This window comes from Symphalangus syndactylus, chromosome 13 (genome assembly GCF_028878055.3).
Source record: "Symphalangus syndactylus isolate Jambi chromosome 13, NHGRI_mSymSyn1-v2.1_pri, whole genome shotgun sequence".
Lineage (NCBI taxonomy): Eukaryota > Metazoa > Chordata > Mammalia > Primates > Hylobatidae > Symphalangus > Symphalangus syndactylus.
Genome location: NC_072435.2, coordinates 113,120,151 through 113,134,475, shown reverse-complemented (window position 1 = coordinate 113,134,475; position 14,325 = coordinate 113,120,151).

Sequence of the window (14,325 nt, the reverse complement as noted above, 5' to 3'; positions counted from 1 at the left end):
GAAAGCTTACAATTATATCTGCAGCTTGCAGTATTTTTCTAGTGGTCGCTGCTTCTCTGGAGGTCCCAATCCCTGTGCTCTGCAAGAGGCCACAGAATAGAACCGGAAGAGAAATCTGCAAAAGTCCAGGAAAGAGACACGCTGCTGTAGGCTTGTTCTATGCAGCTGCGCATGGGCTCAGCATGGGAGGGGCTGGCAGCTGCGCATCAGAGGGCTAGGTGCACCGATTGGGAACCATAAGCAAGTGACTGGTCTTTTCTATTTCCTCCTCTGTAAAATGGAAATAGTAGTTATCCCTGCCTCCTGGAGTTATTTTAGAGATCAAGTAAATTAATGAATGCAAAGTGTCTGTCGCATAGTTGGTGCTTAATAGATGACTGTGATTTCCAACCAGGGACAATGTTATTACTCCTTCAGGGTCGCTGGCAATGTCTAAAGACATTTTGGGATGTCATAAGTGGAGGCGGAAGGGAGGTTATTACTGGCATCTAGTGGGTAGAGGCCAGGGATGCTGCTAAAATCCTACAATGCACAGGACAGCCCCTTGCCACAGTTATCCAGCCAAATGTTAATAGGGCCAAGGTTCAGAAACCTAAGGCAATGGCTATCATTGTGATTAATATGATTCACACCTGTGGAAATTACCTAGTTAAAAGTCCAGTCATGAGTGAAACCCCATCTCTGAAAAACAGGAAAAAATTAGCCAGGCATGGTGGCACATGCCTATAGTCCCAGCTACTCAGTAGGCTGACGTGGGAAATCACTCAGGAGTTTGAGGCTGCAGTGAGCCATGACCACACTGCTGCACTCCAACCTAGGTGACAAAGCAAGACCCTGTCTGATATGGGTTGGCTGTGTCCCCACCCAAATATCATCTTGAATTGTAGCTCCCATAACTTCCACATGTTGTGGGAGGGACCCGATGGGGGGTCATTGATTCATGGGGGTGGGTCTTTCCCATGCTGTTCTCATGATCGTGAATAAGTCTCATGAGATCTGATGGTTTTATCTTCCCCTACACAAGCTCTGTCTTGCCTGCTGCCATGTCAGACGTGACTTTGCTCCTCCTTCACCTTCCACCATGATTGTGAGGCTTCCCCAGCCACGTGGAACTGTGAGTCCATTAAACCTCTTTCCTTTCTAAATTACCCAGTCTCGAGTATGTCTTTATGAGCAGTGTGAGAACAGACTAATACCCCATCTCTAAAAAATAAAAATGGAAGTCCAATCATGAGACGGTAGACTTCACGAAGGCAGAAATTTTTATCAGTCTTGATCACTACTATATCCCCAGTGCCTAGAAGAGTGCCTGGCACATAGTAGGTGCTCAGGATATATTTGTTGAATGAAGAGACAAATGAATAAAATGGCAGGGCTACTTGTTGTCAAAGTCTCATGTGGTCAAAGCCAGAAAGAACATTCTGATCTGTGCATATATGAATATAAGGAATATTTGCTGACAGCTACGTGATGTGCTCTGTGCCACACACTGGAGGTATGATGGTGTAAACAAGACCTAGGAGGTAGAGCTCAGTCTTATGGATATATCTGACAAATGAACAGGCAATTCTGGAGTCCCCTTTATAGCATCCTGCTGGAGTTATTTAATTGATGAGAAGCTTATTCCCTTACAAGGCAGCGTACTCTGTGATTCTTATAAGAATATTCTTGGCCAGGCGTGGTGGCTCATGCCTGTATTCCCAGTATTTTGGGAGGCTGAGGCAGGTGGATCACCTGAGGTCAGGAGTTTGAGACCAGCCTGGCCAACATGGCAAAACCCTGTCTCTAAGAAAAATACAAAAAAATTAGCCAGGCATGGTGGTGCATGCCTGTAATCCCAGCTACTCGGGAGGTTGAGGCTGGAGAATCGCTTGAACCTGGGAGACAGAGGTTGCAGTGAGCAGAGATCGTGCCATTGCACTCCAGTCTGGGCAACAGAGCGAGACTCCGTCTAAAAAAAAAATTATCTTTACTAGAGACAGTCACCACCACCAGGGTGCAGTCACCTGAGCTTAGAGCCCTTCCCTTGTCATCTCAAAGCCCCACTCTGTCCCCCAGGCACCTGCCCTATGCCTGGCTTGGGAGGGCTCCATGGCTAACAGCCCAGCCAGCTGCTTGCTCCCTTCTCATCTCTGCTTGACAAGCCAGGCTGGCTGAGTCACAGGCTCAGCTTCTCCCAACCCACGTGGGGTCTGGGTCTATGCCAGGGGGATGAGCCGCCTGCCAGAGTGCCCACAAGTCAGACCAAAAAGAGCCCATGAGCTTCACTGAGGATCAGCCCTAAGAACATTCTGGAATCCCATGCTCCAGCTTGGAGCTCCCAGAGGGCCAGATGGCAGCAGACAGGTATGTAATTCTACCAGTGAGAAAACCAGGGCATCCAATGTGTTGGGGAGAACCTGGGTTGCCTGAAAATAGTAATATAATAATTATTATTGCTATATGTTGTCATGGTTAATTATTGCTATTTATTGTCATGGTTAATTATTCAAGTGGACAGCCTTGTCTGTATTGGTCACTGCTATATCCCCAATGCCTAGAAGAGTACCTGGCACATAGTAGGTGCTCAGTGAGTTCTTTTGTGGAATAAATGCGTGAACAACAACAATAATAGCTACTTCTATTTGTTGAGCACGTAACACAAGGAATCACATATTTACTTTTGTGGGGTTTTTACATTTGTCTGTCTCCACCACAAGGGCATGAATGACTGACTTTGGTTTTTTGTTTTGTTTGTTTGTTTGGCATGTTCTTGGCTCAGTGCAACCTCCACCTCTCAGGTTCAAGCGATTCTCCTGCCTCAGCCTCCTGAGTAGCTGGGATTACAGGCGCCCACCACCGTGTCTGGCTAATTTTTTTTCAGGGTTTCACCATCTTGGCCAGGCTGGGCTCGAGCTCCTGACCTCAGGTGATCTGCCCGCCTCTGCCTCCCAAAGTGTGTGAGCCACCGCATCTGGCCAACTGACTTTGTTCCTGTACAAATTATATCCCCAGCACAGTGACCCGTGTCTCGCAGGTGCTCAATAAATGTCGAATAAGGAGGCAGGTGCTGAGTATTATCTCATTTATTTTCACGCAGCCCAGGCAGGGTGGGAGCGCCCGGGAGCACATTTTTAGAAAGGGGAAATTGAGACTAGAGAGTAAAATGACTTCTGAAGGTCATGCAGTTTGTGAAACTCAGATCAGAGCCAGGATCTGAACCCTGTGCACTTGCGGAACCTGTGTGCTCCTCACTGCTGAGTCCCGCTGCTGGCAGTAAAGAGAAAGAACAGGGTTGGGGGCCTTTGTGAAGGGCTCCCAGGGCAGAGTGGGGCTACTTTGGTACTCCCTCATCCTGCCCTGTGCACCCAAGTCACAAAGCCTTTTCCATGGGATGTCCCATTTGAGGTTCACAGCAGCTGCAGCCAAGCCCAGAGAGGTGGAGTAACTTGCTAAAGGTCACACAGCAAGTCGGGCACAGGTTTTCTGACTCTATGTCCAGTGCTCTTTCTCCCAAACCCCAAACTGTGGCTCAAACCTGGAGCCCTAATATAAGCAGGAACACATGTGGGTCAGGGAAGAAGGCTTATATTTTAGCAGTGGACTTTACTTTCCCTGGCAACCTGCCCCAGCACACCTACTGGCAAATCCACGTTCTGTACTTTGCTGTGTGACTTTGAAAACTGGCTTCCCCTCTCTAAGCCTCGATTTCCTCATCTCAAAAATGGGGCTGACATTATCTACCTTGCAAGTGGCCAAGAAAATCCCTGACTCAGTGTCAGATACAGCTGAATGTGTGTTCTGGCTCTTCTGCTGTGTGACCTTGGAGAAGAAGCTTAGCTTCTCTGAGTCTCTGTTTCCTCATCTTGCAAAGTAGGTCAGGCCCATCTTTTGGGGGCACATGAGATTTAAGAGGGGGCAGTGTGGGCACCACGCCTGGCCTGGTGCCTAGTAAATGTTCAATAAAAGATAGTTCATGGGATCCTTTGTGACTGCCGTCGGTGGCCTCACTCAGGATCCGGCGGGCACAGCCTGGTCCCTGCAGACACAGTGCACTCAATCCTGGCTGTCCCCAGCCAGCTGGGGGGGAAACCTGAGCCACCCTCCTCCTGGGCAGACACTGCCACTGCCGCTGCCACCTCTAAATGAAAGAAAGGTCAGAGCCTGGGGAAGCCAGGGCCATGCCATGGAGGCAGCAGGCAGGAGAGGAAGGGAGGGGTGGCCGGCGACTGCCTGACTGCCCTTGTCTCTCCCAGGGAAGCCTGAACTGGCCTGGTCTGGGTGCAACCCCCCTGCCCAAGGCTTGGCCTCCCAACCCGGCAGAGCCGCCTCCCAGCCTGCCCCTGGGGAGGGGCCACCTGGTGTCAATTAAACCCCAGTCGTTCGGCCTGCACCACGCCAGGCGGCTGATTAGTGCCGCTGGCCTCTCCAGACGGGGAGCACTGTCTGAGAGGGGGTGACCGCCACCATGCCAGGGTGAAGCCTTGCCGGAGCTGGTGAGTACCCAGGCGGGGGCTCAGCTCCCCAGGCACGAGGACCTGGTGCGCCCGAGCTGGGCATCGTGGGGTGGGGGCTTACCGTAGGGCTCATTTTCCTGAAGCGTCAGCATCCCTGACCCCCGTCACCTCAGCCTCACATGAAGGGTACCCAAGGGGACCACAGGCCAGCCCCGTGTCCTTCCCCTCCTCCGGTCACGCAGCCGCAGGGGCTCCCCCCAGACAGTGTCAGGAGACCTGATGGGTGAAGGAGGGATCAGTCGGCACAGATGAGGCTTTGGGGTTTCAACTCTGCCCTCATCACCCCCAACAGAGCTGGTTCTCCTTGCTGGCCTGTCTGGGACTCTAAGCCTGGGTGCCTCCAACCTGCCAGCCTCAGAGCTCATGCTGTGGGTGGCACCATTGCTCGGCTGGCATGAGACCCCTGTGGGAAGCAGGCATGGAGAGGCTGCGTACTGGAGGCCGGAGCTGAGGGGGAGGCCACGCGCTTCAGAGGGCCACCTGTCCTGGAGCACGACTGAGGGCCAAGGAGGGCCCTGGCTAGGATCCACAGATGCTTTTAGGGACACCAGTACAGCCTGCACACCGGGCCACTCTGCAGGATCTGAGCCACCTCCTGGTTCCTAGTGGAGAGTTGATCCCAGCAGGGACAGAGGAGGAGGTGGCTGCCTGCTCATGGGACAGATGTGGGCGGGCGGGACACAGGGAAAGCTCACCAATGCCTCCAGGAAGTTGGGGGGATACATGACTCGTCCTTGAGCCTGCACTGGCTGTAAACGCTGAGCCTCAGCTCCTGGCTGGGAGAGGTTCCGTTATCCATGAGAGGGTCCCCCGCGTTGACAGACAGTGTTATCACTTGGTGGTACCACCTGGTGGTCTGTGGCCACTGCCTGCCTTGGTGGAGGCAAAGTGTGTTTGAGATAGGATGGCAGGGCCTGGCCTGGGGACAGTGTCCGTCCGCATGCACGTGCTGTCTGGGGTGCATTTTGTTCATGTACATCCCTGCAGCCCATTCTGTCCAGCAGGGCGTAGTGCCTGCTCTGTGTGTGTGTGTGTGTGTGTGTGTGTGTGTGTGTGTGTGGTATGTGTGTGTGTGTGGTTGCATTTGATGCCAAAGCCATGCAGAGGAGGGCTCCGTGACAGTGTCACTGAATCACTAAAGACAGCTCCTTCCAGCTCAGTCTATCTGGGGGGTGTTTCCCGAGAGCAGCGCCCCCAGAGCTTCCTGGAGAGCTGGCTAGAGACTCTCCCAATTGTGCATCTTGGGGAGCTTCACTTGCTTTCTCTCCCAGATTCCTTTCCCAGCTGGCTAACGCCAAGCCAGGCTGGTGGCTGGACCTGAGGACTGTGAGTATGAGACAAGAGGAAAGGGATGAGGGCAACTGCGAGGGAAGCTCAGCTGCTTTCTGGGAAATAGTGGATCTAGTTCATTTCTGCTATAAATATTCATCAGAGGCCTCTGTGCTAGGACCTAGGCCCAACGCTGAGGATATGATGGCAAACCTAGAATGTATTCATTCATTCCAAAAATATTTATCAAGAAACATCTAATGCTGGATGCTGAAATTACATGGGAGATCTCAAATCCATTTATTCCTGTATTCCTTTGTTCACTCCACGGCATTTATTGAGGATCCACTACGAGTGAGTCCCGTAGTAGCTGCGGCAGATACACGGGCAGACCTGGGATATGAGAAACCATGGCCTCTTCCAATTTTCTCAGCTGTCTTTGCACGCTACGCCTGGATCTAGTGGAAATCTAGATGCCTAAGAAACAGCAGGACGTGGGATTCTTTTTGTAGCAAAGGATGAGGCCCCACTTGGCAATACCATGCAGAATGTCTCCAATGTCCACCCAGAATTAGTGGCTTTTGCTAGAGGCCAGGGATTATGACTATCACATACCCTCTTAGGCCTCTCGGAAATAACCACACCAGAGCAAACTGAGCTTCACATACATCCATGGTTTAACTTCCTTTGCCAAAGGAAAGTATGATAATTTTGATAATTAATTACTAGGCAAGCCCAAGGCACTTGCTTGGGTAATTTAACAAATACTAGAAGGTACCATTTATTATTTGCCATGAGCCAGGCGCTGCGTTTAGCACATGAGATGATTCATTATTTTTGTTTTGTATTTTATCTTCTGTTATTGTTTTGTTTTGTTTTGTTTTTTTGAGACAGGTTCTTGTGCTGTTGCCCAGGCTGGAGTACAGTGGTGCGATCATGGCTCACTGTAGCCTCAACATGCCAGCCTCCAGTGATCCTCCCACCTCAGCCTCCTGAGTAGTTGGGATTACAGGTGCACGCCACCATGCCCAGCTAATTTTTGTATTTTTTGTAGAGATGGGGTTTCACCATGTTGCCCAGGCTGGTCTCTAACTCCTAGGCTCCAGTGACCGTCCCGCCTTGGCCTCCCAAAGTGCTGAGATTACAGGCGTGAGCCACTGAACCTGGCCTGAGATGATTAATCTTGTTAAACTCTTGCCCAGTGCTCAGATACTAGTTCTATTACTTTCCCATTTTACAGCTACAGAAACGGAGGCTAGAAGGGGTGAAATAACTTGCCCAAGGTCTTTGTGACTCCAGAGTGCACACTTTCAACCTCTAGGCTGCAGCTCTCCTTGAGGAGTTCCAGTCTAGATGGGACAGAAGCAATTTTCTACAAAATTTGGATGAGGCAGTGTGAGGAAGGGTGTGCTCCCCATCAAGGGAGTGGGTGGGACAGAAGGAAAACACATGTCAAAGGGCTTCTCAGTCTTTGCAGGCGCAGAGCACTTTTGTCTAAACAAAACCTTGTGGAAATTGATAAAGGCAGAGTGTTCCAGGTTGAGCTAGGGTGGGGGTCTCACCATCTCCCTCAGCTCAGACTCCCTCTCACCCCCTATATGCAGCTGAATTCCTGAGGTGTACAAGCAGCTGCCAAAGCACTTTGCTATGGAATCAAGGCCAGCCGGGGTGAACAAAGCAGGTGAGGATACCTGGCAGGTAAGGAGAGGATGGCCTTGAAGATTTAGAGAAGACCTGGATAGGAATTGAGAAATGCAGATGTCTAGGTGGGGGGAAGAAGAGACATTCATTTATTCATTCAACAAACATTCACTATGCTCCTGCTATGTGCCAGGCATTGGTCTAGGCCCTCATGATGAATTGGTAGACACATAAAACAAAAGGGGGCCGGGGTTTTTGTACGCCTGTGTCAATCAGTCATTGACTTAGGCTGTCCTCAGTTGGGAAGGTGGGGGAGGTGGGGGAGGTGTCATCATCTCCCAGGCAAGCCAGCTTCCTGACCTAAGGCAATTCCCAGCTGAGGCATTGCCCTGGCCTAGCAAAGACACCACTGTTGTCCATCCCACTGCCCCTGAGTAGTTTCTGGCTCAGTGGGGGAGGCAGGTGAGGGGACAGATGAGGATAGCAAGGAAGGTGCATTGCTTCGATGGGGAAGCCCAGAAGGGGGTGCCAGACCCAGGGTGGGAAGTCGAGGAAACTTGGCCAGGAAGAGCTGGGGGCCCGAGTTCAAATCCCAGAATCACCACTTGCCCATTGTTGACCTTCAGCCAAAGACTTTGCTCTTAGAGCCTCTGTTTCCCTAACTCTAGGATGTGGCTGCCACCAGGGCCTTCCTTCTAGATGGTTGGGAGGATTTGTGTGCAAATCACATAGCCCAGTTCCTGCACATAGTAACTACTGGGGCAATGAAGATGGTGGTGTGGGTGTATTGAGGCTGGGTTGGATCACAGAAGGCCTGGGTTCCCAATGAAGCTAGGTCCCTTCCCACCAAACTCCAGAGGGACCTGGGAAGCCCTGAGAGGTGCGTCAGAAATGGCTGCTGGAGGCAGGTTCCAAATATTACCAGAACTTGGGGTCATTCAGGAGGAGGCAAGGATGGGATGTATATAGGGAGGAGGATCTGGCTCAGGAGGGGCCTAGGGCTTAGCCAAGAGCTGGGGAGGGAGGGAAGCCTTGAAATTGGCTGAGAAGGGCACCCTCACATCCTCTCCCTGCACCTCACTCCCAGAGCCCCAAACCCTAGCCTAGGTAGATCATCTCTTTCTCCACGCCTCACACCCTCGTTCCGTCTCATTCAGCAAATATTTATTGATCGTCGGTCTCTGAGGATACATATATGAATAAGACAGAAAGGGCCCCTTTGCTCAGGGAGCTCAAAGTTCATGATTGGGGTCATCAGATACCAAGGATGGGGAAGAAAGAGAGACATCACCCACAGGTGAGGAGAGTGACAGCATATGGGTGTCCATTGAAATTTGGTTCCATGTGGTCATTGGAAGCCCAGAAGGAGCAGTTTCTGGGCATCCATGGGGCAGAGGCCTGGTGGCAGAGTGAGCAGACACTCTGTTCTCCACCATAGCTTGGCCGAACCCCTCAAAGTGGCTGTCTAATTTGAAGGACATGATGTGTGTGAGGCTGTGTGGGGGGTGGCTGCATGGACGTGAGGAGTATGAGTGTGTGTGCCTCTGTGTGAGAGGTGTGTGTGTGAGGTTGTGTGCATATGTGTGAGGGTATGTGTGAGCAAACACGTGAGGATTGTGGGTCATCTGTGTATGAGAGTTTGTGTGCATGTGACGGATTGTTGGGGAACATGTGTGAGGTCGTGTGTGAAGGTGTGTGTGTGAGGGCTGTGTGCATGCAAAGATGTGTTTAAGGGTATGTGTGAGAGTCTATGTTGAGCATGTACATGTGAGGATGTGTGTGTATATAGTGTGTGAGGGTGTGTGCGTGTGTGAAGGTGTGTGTGTATATAGTGTGTGAGGGTGTGTGCGTGTGTGAAGGTGTGTGTGTATATAGTGTGTGAGGGTGTGTGCGTGTGTGAAGGTGTGTGTGTATATAGTGTGTGAGGGTGTGTGCGTGTGTGAAGGTGTGTGTGTATATAGTGTGTGAGGGTGTGTGCGTGTGTGAAGGTGTGTGTGTATATAGTGTGTGAGGGTGTGTGCGTGTGTGAAGGTGTGTGTGTATATAGTGTGTGAGGGTGTGTGCGTGTGTGAAGGTGTGTGTGTATATAGTGTGTGAGGGTGTGTGCGTGTGTGAAGGTGTGTGTGTATATAGTGTGTGAGGGTGTGTGCGTGTGTGAAGGTGTGTGTGTATATAGTGTGTGAGGGTGTGTGCGTGTGTGAAGGTGTGTGTATGAGGGTTGTGTATGTGCAAACGTGTTTAAGGGTGTGTGAGAAGCTATGTTGAGAGTGTGCATGTGAGGGGTGTATGTATATGGGGTATATGTATGAGGGTGTGTGTGTGTATGAGGGTTATGTGCCTGCAAAGATGTGTTTAAGGGTGTGTGTGAGAATGTGCACGTGAGGGGGTGTGTGTGTGAAGGTGTTTGTGTGAGAAGGGGGTGTCTGCATGAGGGTGTATTTAATAGTGTCTATGGGTGTGGAAGGGTGTGTATGTCTGCATGTGTGTGACAGGGTGTGGCTGTGTGAAATGTGTGAGAATGCATGTGAGAGGTATGTGCATGTGTAACTGTGTGTGAGAGAGTGTAAATCTGTGAGTGTGATACCCATCTATGTATGTTCATCACTTAGGATTCTTAGACTGACCTAGGAGAGTCTAGAAGCTCACCCCATCTACCCACCCTACATGTAGCACCCTACGTGTGTATATATATATAGAGAGAGAGAGTGTGTGTGTGAGGGTTCTGTGCATGCAAAGATGTGTTTAAGGGGTGTGTGAGAAGCTATGTTGAGAGTGTGCATGTGAGGGTGTGTGTGTGTATATGGAGTGTGTGTGAGGGTGTGTGTGTGTGTGTGAGGGTTCTGTGCATGCAAAGATGTGCTTAAGGGTGTATGTGAGAAGCTATGTTGAGAGTGTGCATGTGAGGGTGTATGTGTGTATATGGAGTGTGTTGGTGTGTGTGAGACGGTGTGTGTGTATGGATGTGTCAGTGTGTGTGTGAGGGTGTGTGAGGGTTATGTGCATGCAAAGATGTGTTTAGGGGGTGTGTAAGAAGCTATGTTGAGAGTGTGCATGTGAGGGTGTGTGTGTGTGTGGAGTGTGTCTGAGGGTATGTGTGAGAAGATATGTTGAGAATGTGCATGTGAGGGGGTGTGTGTGTTATGTGCGTGCAAACGTGTTTAAGGGTGTGTGTGAGAAGTTATGTTGAGACTGTGCATGTGAAGGTGTGTATGGAGTGTGTGTGAGGATGTGTGTGTATATAAAGTGTATGAAGGGATGTGTGTGTGTGAAGGTGTGTGTGTGAGGGCTGTGTGAATGCAAAGATGTGTTTAAAGGTGTGTGTGAGAGGCTATATGGAGAGTGTGCATGTGAAGGTGTGTGCGTTGATGGAGTGTGTGTAAGGGTGTGTGTGAAAAGTGTGTGTGTGAGGGTGTGTGTGTGAAGCTGTGTGTGTGTGAGGGTTCCGTGCATGCAAAGATGTGTTTAAGGGTGTGTGTGAGACACTATGTTGAGAGTGTGCATGTGAGGGAGTGTGTGTATGGAGTGTGTGTAAGGGGGTGTAAACTGTGTGTGTGAGGGTGTGTGTGTGAGGGTTCTGTGCATGCAAAAATGCGTTTAAGGGTATGTGTGAGAAGTGATGTCGAGAGTGTGCATGTGAGGGGGTGTGTATGTGTGAAGCATGTGCAAAGGTGTGTGTGTGAGGAGTTGGTATCTGTGTGAGGGTGTGTGTATTTAATGGTGTGTCTATGGGTGTGGAAGGGTGGGTATAGTGAGTGCATGTGTGTGAGAGAGGGTGTGGCTGTGTGAGATGTGTGAGAATCCGTGTGAGAGGTGTGTGCATGTGTAACTGTGTGTGAGAGAGTATAAACCTGTGAGTGTGATACACATCCATGTATTTTCATTACTTAAGGATTCTTAGGGCTAGGAGAGTCTGGAAGCTCACCCCACCTTCTTCACCCCACTCACTCCACCCACCCACCCCACGTGTGGCACCCTACAGCTTGCATTTTCCCATTCATCCTTTCCTGAGACCCTCAGCAGCTGTATGAACATGGCTTCATCCCATTGACAGATGTAGAAACTGAGGCCCATGGACTCAGAGGGAGATGGTGGCAGCACCTCTGAGTCACAGAGAATTGGTCTTTGGCCAGGTAGCAGCTCCGACTGTTCGTTTCTCTATTTCTTCTAACTGGAGTGCTTACGTACAAAACAAGATGCCTATTCAAAGCCCACTCACATTCATCGTATTCTTTGTTTCCTCCTTCGGTTCTATTACTTTCCAGCATTCTTTTTTTATCCTGTTCCTCCCCTGGGTTCCATTTCCCTTCCACTTCATTAGGAATAAATGAGACTGTAACTTTAACACATCCCCTGTCCCCCTCTGCCAAATGCATTTTTAAAATCACTTTTCAATTAAGAGGAAAATTATTATAAAAATGTTTAATCAAAGTAGAGTTCATCATTCAAGAAAGAAAACAGGAAAAAATGGGTTTGCAATGCTCACCATGACTCCTCCAGAACAAGGAATCATAAAGAGATATTTAATACTTGCAAGGGAAAACAAAAGATCTCAAATAAAGACCAAATATTTTTATAGAGTCAAACCCAAACCAGAGAAAACAAATTCAGTCTTTGGGAAGCTGGTAGTGCTGTTGGCCAGTAATACCCACAGATTTGGGAAACCAGATGCATTTTTCTACTCCCTTTGCTCCTGCATTCTGAGCTTATGCCCCAAACCAACCTTCCTATTCATCACGGGCACTACTATACATATAGTTAATCCTCTAGATGCCCATATGAGTATACAAGCAGTGACTATATTAAATTCTGATCTCGCCAAGCAAAAATCCCCCAGGCTCTGACTCATTCCTGACAACGAAGTTAGGTATGAATAGTCTTGAGCCTTTGAGGAACTCTCGTGGCCATTAAAATCTGTGGCCTTTAGAGCATCTGAAAGATTTAGGTCACTCCTTCTAACCCTTCACACACACCAACACACACACACACACCATCCAACCACCCATGCATCTATTCATGCATCCATCTGTCCACCCATGCATCCATCCATCCACCCATGCATCCACCCATGCATCCATTCTTGCACGCATGCCAACCATCCAGCCACTCTGCATCCACTCATCCATCCATCCATTTATGCATGAAACCATCCATCCATCTATGTATCTATCCATCCATCCAACCAACCATCCATCTATGCATCCATGCAAGCATCCATCCACCCATGCATGCATGCCAACCATCCATCCATGCATGCATCCATCTATCTATCCACCCAACCATCTATTCACCCATGCAACCATCTATCCACCCATCCATCCATCCAACCATTTATCCACCCATGCATCCATCCATCTATCCATCCATCTATGCATCCATGAATTCGTCCATGCATCCATCCATCCACCCATGCATGCATGCCAACCATCCATCTATCCTTGCATTCATCTATCCATCCTTCCAGCCATCTATCCATCCAGCTAACCCTCCATGCATGCCATTCATCCATCCATACATACATACATCTACCCATCCTACTAGTCATTTTTCTGTCCATCCATCCACCTAGTTATTCATCTGTCCATCCACCTGTTCATCTGCTCATCCATACATTTATCAATAGCTTATCAGACATCACTCATCTATCTACCTTTAATTTATCCATTTATTGGTTTATCTGTCCATCCATCCATCTGTCTGTAACTGGGGTCCCCAAGAGCATTCCCAGGTTTGTTGAATCTCTGAGAGGACTCAGGACTCAGTATACAGTTGCACTCGTGAATTTATTCCAGTGCAAGATACAAAGCAAACTCTGCAAACGGAAAAGATGCACGAGGTAAAGTCCAGAGAAACCAAGGGCAAGCTTCCAACAATCCTCTCCAAGTGGAGTCACACAGGACACACTTAATTCCTGGAGCAACAAGTTGTGACAACACTTGTGAAATGTCTTCTGCCAGTGAAGCTCATTAGAGACTGTGCCTAAGGTTTTTACGGGGGCGGGCCATGTAGGCACACTCTGCCTAAAATATACCAAAATTCCAGACTCTCAGAAGACAAATGGACATTTAACATAAACCATAGTGAGCTACTCTTATCATTTCTAGGAACTTTGGAAACCCTCTCAAAATCCAACTTCCCAGCTGTGAGCCAAGGGTGAGCCTTGCAAGGAGGGTTCTCAGGAGAGTTGTCTCAGACCTGCTGTGTTAAAGCTTTCCTTCACTCCATCCAACTGTCTGTCCTTTTATCCATCTGTCCACCCTCTCATGCATTGATCCATCACCCATTCATGTATCCATCCATCTGTCGTTCTGTCCATCCGTCTATCCACCTATCCATCTTTCTATCTACTCATTTATTTCACCCAACATGCATTAAACATTTACTCTCATCCTGTCTTACTGGGCTCGAGACTGCAGAAATGGATGAGACATTCCCCACCCACTCCCATCAAGTCGCTCACATTCTGAATGCCTTTAAAAAGAGCATCTCATTCCATCTCCTCCTCCACAGAGGAAGTGAGACATGTGGAGAGAAGGGCCCTCCTGGGGCACATGTCTCTGGGATGAACCAAGGGTCAATGCTGAGCTGCAGGCCCTCAGTGAGCCCAGTGTGGTCTGAGCTGAGCACAACTCAGCCATGGGCACCCTTCACTCTGAGCAGCCATGCCCCTCACCCGTGTCCTCCCTCTTTTTCCTATGGTGCTCCAAGGTAACTATTCCAGCTTCTCTACTGGGACCTCAGCTGCCACCAAGGCAGCCTTAGAGAGTCTGTGTGAGCTGAACCCAGTTGAGAGAAGAGGCTATGAGGAAAATTTATAGTAACTGTGTGTGCCTGAGTTAGCTCTGGAGAAAAGACAGACAGCGAAGGCAATAGAGTTACTCTTCTCTGTCTCTGTCTTGCCCTCCTTTGCCAGCTCTCTGAG